This window comes from Nycticebus coucang, chromosome X (assembly GCF_027406575.1).
Source record: "Nycticebus coucang isolate mNycCou1 chromosome X, mNycCou1.pri, whole genome shotgun sequence".
Taxonomy (NCBI): Eukaryota; Metazoa; Chordata; class Mammalia; order Primates; family Lorisidae; genus Nycticebus; species Nycticebus coucang.
In genome coordinates this window covers 58,259,333-58,267,825 of record NC_069804.1, presented here as the reverse complement: position 1 = coordinate 58,267,825, position 8,493 = coordinate 58,259,333, and the positions used below count along the sequence as shown (strand labels likewise).

General features: G+C 45.0%; 1 pseudogene; it reads right to left on the bottom strand.

The window, feature by feature from the left end:
• Positions 1-4,686: 4,686 nt before the first annotated feature.
• Positions 4,687-7,103, bottom strand: LOC128576822 (centromere protein V-like protein 1; annotated as a pseudogene).
• Positions 7,104-8,493: the final 1,390 nt, after the last annotated feature.

Sequence of the window (8,493 nt, the reverse complement as noted above, 5' to 3'; positions counted from 1 at the left end):
TTCATTTGAATTTTTGCCCTAACAACAGGAAAAGTACAAAGAGTTCACATGCACAAAGTGCTTACGACAGGTGAAACTCCATTATCTCTGTACATGCACTGCCTGATTTATTTAATCCTCACAGAGAAGATGAGGGCAAGTTTATAAACCTGTTACCAATTCAGAGTTAGAAAACGAGCCCAGGTGGAAGTCCCTTGAAAGTCTCTTCCTCAAAATAAGTGTTTCCCAAACTGTGATGTGCAGATCACATTGTTCGTGGTCACAAAATGGCAGAACATCTAACCTAGTATCATTTCAGATTTTTAAAGAGGGCAGAGTCAGGGATGAATACACTGAACAGCAGGCCACAGGATCTCAGGAGAGGTTTCTGGGAGGAAAAACAGCTGTGAGGGTGAAGAGGTCATAGGGCGAAATGCTTAGGGAACTGAAGCCACCACAAAGGAGAAAGGGACCACAATCAGGGGAGTAGAAGTACGTGAGAACCTCTGTCTCCAGTTGTTACTGACTGTGGTATCCGGTAACCCTGGCTCTCCATGTTCTCTCCACCACCCTCCACCTGCTCTCTGGCACACTCCAGATTTGCATCCATGGGCATGGTCCTTCCATTATCCAAGTCTCAGTTTCTTCATCCACAAATCAAAAATAGCAATAATATGTGCCCTGGAAAGTTTTAGTGAACATTAAGTAAGGTAACACAGATGAAGTATTGTTAGAGTGAGGGCTTTTGATCTCTTTCTCCTTTTTCATTTTCAAATGTTTCATCAAAAAATTTTGTATAATCATAAAACATTATTATTATATGTTTTTTAGTTATGTTTTTAGGCTATAGATGTTTATGTTATAGTTATGTTTTTAGACTATAGATACTGTTTTCCATTCCCATGATATTTCAGTAAAAAGTATTGTGATCTTTGTGGAAATGTGAAGAAAAAAGAGGTATCACAGGATGTCAATATGGCAGATATCACAAAGGTTTCTTATTTAACCCTTTCAGAAAACACTTGTCAGAAAACAAATTCCCCTTCTAGTCTGGAGTTCATCCTATAGTTGACACATAGATAGCCAGCATAGGAGTGGCCTTTGTGTGTCAGATGCCAGGTGCGCTCTTCTAATCTACTGAGAGGGATATTTGAATTCCCTTTCCTATGGCATTCCGGAAGAGACCTAAATTACATTCTAAGAAAATTACTTGAGCCCCTTTACCCAACTCTACTTCTTTTATTTTTTTTTATTAAATCATAACTGTGTACATTAGTATAATTATGTTAACTAGTGTGATGAAAATGTGTCAAACTCTACTTTTCTATAGCATCAAGCCCCTCTCACATTCTATTTGGCCCATGGTAAACACTCAGTAAATATTTGTGGAATGAATGAACGAAGAGATAAGAATGGATAGAGGAAGGGGTGGTCATCAGCACCATGCTAAGGCAGTCCAACATATCAAACCAGCAATAGCAATAGCTTAAACTCTTCCAGGGCCTCCTGGATACAACTTTCACTACCCTGGGCTGTGCTTGGGTGGCCATTGTCAAGGTTTGCTGCAGGACCAACCGGCCAGCCTCTTTCTGGCTGTCTTATCCGCTGTACCTCAAGTCATACATTTAGTCTGCTCTGAGTCTTGCTCAGAGATAGGAGAATCACCCATTTTGTAAGATTATGGCTTAAATCATATGTAACTGTATATGAATTATGTGTGAACGTTTAAACAATTCCAGAGTAAACATCTGAATGGGCACCATACAGGGGAACGGAATGAAACATAGCCAGCACCGTAGGAGCCCATGGTGCCACAGATTGAATATTCCAAAGATGGCCACAAGAGTTATCTCCAATCTCCCATGCTGTTATAAAAATCTGCCACCTCTACCACCATGAGATGCAGTTTAATCACCCTGTTTGAACCTGAAAGAGTTTGTGACTCACTTCTTCTAATCAATAGAGTATGACACAAGTGACTCCTCATGACTTCTGAGTATCTCCTTTACTGAAACACTCCTGCTTGGAGCCTCACTCACCAAGTATGCAGCCTGAAAACTGTGAGGACTGCCATGCTGTGAGGAAGCCTAAGTCTGTGGAGAGGTAGCAGGCAGGCCCTGCACTCGCCATATCCTAGTCTTCCAGTCCTCTCAATGCAAGCACCATGCATGTCAGTGAATGAGTTTTCAGATGGTTCCAGCTCCCAAGCCATTGGGCTTTTGCAGCTGAGGTCACAGACTCATGCAAAAGGTCATACCTGCTCTGCCCTTTCTGAGCTCCTGACATTGAAATGCTATGCATATGATAAAATGGCTGCCATTTTATGGACTAAGTTTGGGGCGGTTTGTTATACAGAAAGAGTAACAGGTACTATGTACATAGGATACGCTCCCCACTCAAGTCACAAAGCCACCATCCTTCCCCTGTAGCATTAAACCCTAACTGATCCTTGCTTAAACTTAAATTATTTTGTTGCATTTCTTCATGGTTTGTCCTGCCATATATCTGCCCCTAAGCAATAGTTTAGTGTTTTCTGGATGACTTGATAGGATGGGATTTAGGGACCTCAAAACAGAAGAAAGAAGAAAATAGGCATTCATTGATAAGGTAGTCTTCCCAAGGCACTATCTTTACCCTGAACACAAAAACTGTCTTAGTCGTTAACACGACTGACAGAAGATGAATTTGAGGAATAGAGTTTAAGCAACTCCATACAAGTTATATAACCAGTATGTAGCAGACCCTGGATTCACACACAGGTAGCGTGTTCCCAGAGGCACAATGTGTAAGCACTGTGCTAATTGCCCTCATCAAAAATGTAGGGGACCCTGGAGATGTTTTCTCTACTATAAAAGCCAGAGACACTACCACCTTCTCACATAATCTGAGACCAACCACTTTCAACAACCAAGCCTTCCCATAGCTAAGTCGTGCTTTTGTACTACCCAGCAAAAGGACCCCAAAAGACCCCTAACTGTCTCAGCCTGAGTCCCTGCACATCTCAAACCCCCTCCCTTGGGTTAATTCTGAGAACAGATTTCAGGACAAGGAAGTTCCCTGAGTTCCCAAGAACTCCTAGCAACAGGTAAAACAATGGTAAAACTTACCCCAACTGCCTAGCAATGGCTAAACAATGGTAGAAAGCTTCCTCAAGCAAAATTTCCCAAGCCAAGTTTGTCCCCATGCCAGCTGCCATTATGTAACCCTTTGAGCCTACCAGCCCCCCTGACTATAACCCCACCCCAAGCTGCCCCCTGAACTAATTAACTGCCATGTTCTACTTTTGTTTTTGCTTGCTTGCATGGCAACAAAAATGGTATAAAAGACAGCCTGCTTTTCTCTTTGGGGCCGTTTGCCTTTGGACAGGGGGTCCACCTGCACATGTGTAATAAATCACCATCTGGTTTATACCTGAAGTGGGGTCCGAATCTTTCTTACAGGGGGCTGTGCATACAACACTGAGTGCAACACTTTATATAATGAACCAGCACACAACATTTCATTTCAAAAATTATATACTAATTTCTATATACCTGCACAAGGTAGGTATTTCAAAAGGATAAAGAGGGCATATAGTGCACAGATGTCTTTCTCATTCCTGTCTCCCACCCCTCTTCCCAGAGACAGTTTCTAAAACAAAACCGAACATAATATTAAACATCGTTTGGTTAATGAAAGCAATGAAGTAGGCAATACTAATGAATCTTAAAACATGTCCTGTAAGAACATCCTAAATAAACAGCACAGCTACAAATACCTCCACCACTAAGTAGTGAACACGTGAGTGTCCACATAATGCACACAGGTACGTGTGCCTGCACGCACACTTGCACAGAGCAGTGAATGGGAAACATGCTAATAAATGTTGACAAAACTGTTTGTATGTTGCTGTCCCAAATACCAGGTGCAAGAGCTAAAAGCAATCCTGTATACACTCTAGCACCAAAACGTACAATACATAGGCATAATCTGCAAGCGAGTTGTGAGAGCTGTATGGAGAATAGTATAAAGTGAGACTCTGTCTCTACAAAAAAAAAAAAAAGTGAGTGACAGAAGGGATTACTTGAAAAAGTACAGACAGGCTTGGCGTCCTTATTCAGTGGTTAGGGCACCGGCCACATAAACTGGGGCTGGAGGGTTCGAACTGGCCCAGGCCTGCTAAACAACAATGACAACAACAACAACAACAACAACAACAACAAAAATAGCGGGGTGTTGTGGCCTGTAGTCCCAGCTACTTGGGAAGCTGAGGCAAGAGAATCGCTTAAACCCAAGAATTTGAAGTTGCTGTGAGCTGTGACATCACAGCGCTCTACCGAAGGTGACATAGTGAGACTGTCTTAAAAAAAAGAAAAGAAAAGAAACAAGTAGGGACAGTCCCTGCTTAGTGGATTGCAAGACTATAGCTATACACAGACAAACGCATGTTCAAGTTTTGAATCAGAATCAAGTCCCCTGAAAATGGGTGGAAGGGAAGGGAAAATACGGGGGTGGGTGGGGGGAAGCTCGGACCGACACCACAGGTTTACAGTCCAGAAACAGAACTCTTTCGCACATTACTTGTTTTGTTTTCTTAACAGGGACTGTGGAGGCTCCCTCGAGGGGAGTCAGGGCGTGTTTCCAGTGTGTTTGCGGCCCCAGTCACCGCTTCTTTTCGGCGGGACTGGCAAAGGCTACCTCCATGGACACGTTCTGCTCGGTCTTGTGCTACTTGGTGGCCACCTCCTCCCGATCGCCACTGTAGACCTCCTGGACAACCATACTGCGAACAGTGCCGGCGTCCAGGCAGTGCGGGGCGACGCCGCACACTCGGGGGTCAGACCTGCTGCAGAAGCTGTGCGGCGCTGGGTGAGTGTTGGGTTGATAGGTGACCATGCTCTCCGCGCCCTGGAGCAGCGTGAAGCGCGAAGACGGGACCAGGAAGTGGTGCTGCTGCTGCTTCTTACACAGCCTGCAGCTGTAATCCACCACCCGCAGATCTGCCGGGCCTAGGACGTATAGCGGACCGCGCCGCGCCGCAGTGGCAGCTCCCGGTGTGATACACCAGGTCCAGGTGTTGGAAGGTCGCCAGCAGGACGTAGCTGGCGCTCTCGCAGCTGAGGCTCGGCAGCCTCCTGAACTCCCCCAGCGCTCTTACTGTGCGCCTAGGTCCAGCTCCTGGGGAGACGGCGGCGGGCACCAGCGGGTTCGAAAATGGCGCTCGGGGCAGTGCATCTCTGGGCCCGCCTCCTGGACTCGCAGCCACTGGCGCTTCTCCTTGACCTTCACCTCTTGGCCGAGGCCAGCTGCCTCCAGGCAGCGTGACTCCGGAACTCCTCCCTCCAGACTTTGACAAGGGGGTTTCTTTCATCCTTTGCCATTTCATTTACCTACATCAGTTGAAACGTGAGTGTCACATAAATAGGTCGTGTACATTACTGACCTCCAATGTCTGCCTTTAATTGATGTATTTAAGTTCATTTACATGAGGGTTATTATTGCTAGGCTACTGCTTAAGTCCAGCAATTTATTATTTGTTTTCTTTTGTTTCCTTTGTGTCTCATCCATCTGCTACTCCTCTCTTGCCCTTCTGTGGCTCACCTGAGCACTTTTACTGGATTTATCTTAATTTTTAAAAAGTTTTTGAGTGTTTTGCTTTGTAAAGTGGTCTATATGATTGCTGTGTGAGGTGGGATAGACATATGTGACTTACCATGGTCTATTGCTACCCAGTTTTCATCACTTCAATGGAAGTGTGGGAACATCAGCCCCATTAAGGCATCTCTGCCTTCCTCGCTTTTAAACAAAATTGCCTGGAATGGCAGAAGATTTTATAACTTTTGTTTTCAGGCTCAAATATCATTTCTACAGTTCACAAGGAAAAGAATAGCCTAATGTACGTTCCCCACAGATGTTTTTTCTTCCTGATACTTCATTCCTTTCTGATACTCCTAGAGTCCTTGTTCTACTATTTCCTTTCTCTTTTAAGCAAAGACCTTAGCCATTCTTTCAAGGAAGGTCTGCTAATGTTAAAATCTCTTAGTTTTCCTTTCTCCAAGGATGTCTTTATTTCCTCTTTATCTGTGCGGTATGATATTGGTGTATGTGATGCAAAAACCACAATTGACAATTTGTTCTCAACACTTGGGGAGGGTCTTTACACCTCCTAATGGCCCCTGCTGGTCAGACAAGAAATTTCCCTGGCTCAAAGTGGGGTTTGCCTATATAATCAGGGCCAACCCCAATTTTGGTCTTGCTGTTTTCAAGTTTGTGAACTCCAGAAGATTGATGATGATGTGTTTTGAAGTGGATTTGTTTGTGGTAGTCCTATCTAAGGTTCATTCATTTTCAAGAATTTCTACGTTAGTGTTTTTCATCAACATTTTGACATGTTCAGCCTTGGATTCCTATACTGGTCTTTCAGCTTCACTGTCTTTTTTTGGAGACTGTGGTGATGGGGATGCTGTAATGTTGTTAATACCCTAAATTCTCTGAGGATCTGTTCAATTTCTTTTTTTCAGTCTGTTATCTCCCCCTTGCTCAGATTGGGTAAAGCCTATTGGTCAATCCTCAGTTACAACAATGGTTCTCCTTTGTCACCTCAATTCTACTGCTCTTGAGCCCATTCAGTACTGATTCCACATTTATTTTTCTTCTTCCAGAATTTCCCTTTTTATAGCTCTGTTTATGACTGAGATTTTGTATTTTTCATTTGTTTCTAGACTATTTGTAATTGGTTGAAGAAGCATTTTTTATGATGGCTGCCTTAGAATGTTTTTCAGATGATTGACTGCTACATTGGATTCATCTCTATGATGGCACCACTTGATCGTAGGTTTTCCTTCCAACTGTGATTTCCCTGGCTCTTGATGTGGTGGGGTATTTTCTGTTGCATACAAGGTATCATGGCCATTACATTAGGAGTCTCTGGAAACTCTTTCAGTATCTCATTTTAGCTGTCAGCCACCTTGCTTAGGTTTGGCATGCAGATGCTGGTGTCCATTCCCAGGTTCTGGATTTTCTAAAAGTTTGATTTTCATAGCATTCATGATGCTATTTTTGTCTACTCGGTTTATCTGCTGACATGGGGGCCCCAGCTGTTCCCTGGTGGTGGTTCCTGAGAGGTAAAAGAGGTTAATGTCCATGTTTTGTTGAGGTTTTTGGTTCTTCCGTAATATCCTTTTATTGTCCCATGATGCCACCCAGCCAATTATACTGCATTTAGTTATCATGCCATTTTAGGTTTCTCTTGGCTGTGATAGTTTCTCAGACTTGTTTGTTTTGATGACCTTGAGAGTTTCAGTGGTTACTCATGAGACATTTGGTAGAAGAATATCCCTCACTTGGGGTTTTTCTGATGTTTTCTCATGTTTATACTGATGTTGTGAGTTATGGGAGTAACACTACAAAGGTAAAAGGCCATTGTCATCTAACCATATCAAGGGTATATAACAATAACAGGGGGGTTGAGTGTTGAAATTGACACTATCACCTGACTGAAACAGTGTTTGACAGGTTTCACCAATGTAAAGGTACTCTTTTTTCATCCCTTTTCCCACCCTGCTCTTTGGAAGGAAGTTATTAAGGACAGACCATACTGAAATGGCGTGGAGTTATATATCCTTTTATTGAGGCAGAGAGTGTGTATATAAATTGTGTGGAATCCTCTGGCATAGAAGATCTATCTATGCTTCTCCATGCATTTCTTTATTCAGTCACTTATTTAGATCATCATACTTTCATGCATATTTATTTTAAACTTTAGTCTATGATCCAACCTAATGTCTAGGCACTAGCTGTGATTATTGTTACTAGGGCATAGGGGTTTCTAGGTCCTGTCCTCTAAAACAAGAAGAGGGAGGGTGCAAAGGGGTGATCTTTGCTAGGTGGCATGATTGTTGACAACAGGGCTTCCTGTGGGGATGTGGCTGCAGAGGGCAGGACCTGGTGAGGTGGCCGGGCTTTGGAGACCAGAGCCTGACCCAGCTTGGGGATTCTGGAGGGCAGTGCCTGGCTCGGTGGCACAGCTCCTAAGGGCAGGGGGTGGACAGGATGTGCTGGTGCAGACCACAGGACTTGGGTGGGATTTGGGGCTGCACAAAACAGAGCCTGGCTGGGGGTTCTGGCTTGGGAGAATAGGGTCTGCCCTAGCTGATTGACATGGGAGAGTGGAACCTGTTGTTTTGGCCTGGCTGCGGGAAGTAGGGCCTGGCACAGATGCACGACGACGTTCAGCAGGGCCAGGTGGAGTGGCACGGCTCCATCTGCGGTGAGCAGGGTCTGGTGGGGAGGCTTGGCTGTGGCCACGGAGAGCAGGGCCTGGCTGGGGGTCGCGGCTGCGTCTGCAGCGAGTAGGGCCTGGGGAGGTGACACCGCCACAGAGAGCAGGGCCTGGCTCAGATGCATGGTGTCGTTCAGCCGGGCCTGTCGTTCTCCGTGGCCCGGCTGTGGCCACGGAGAGCGGGGCCTGCCTGGGGGTCGCGGCTGTGCCCACGGAGACCAGGTCCTGGCTGGGGGTGGGGGCTGCGCGGCTGT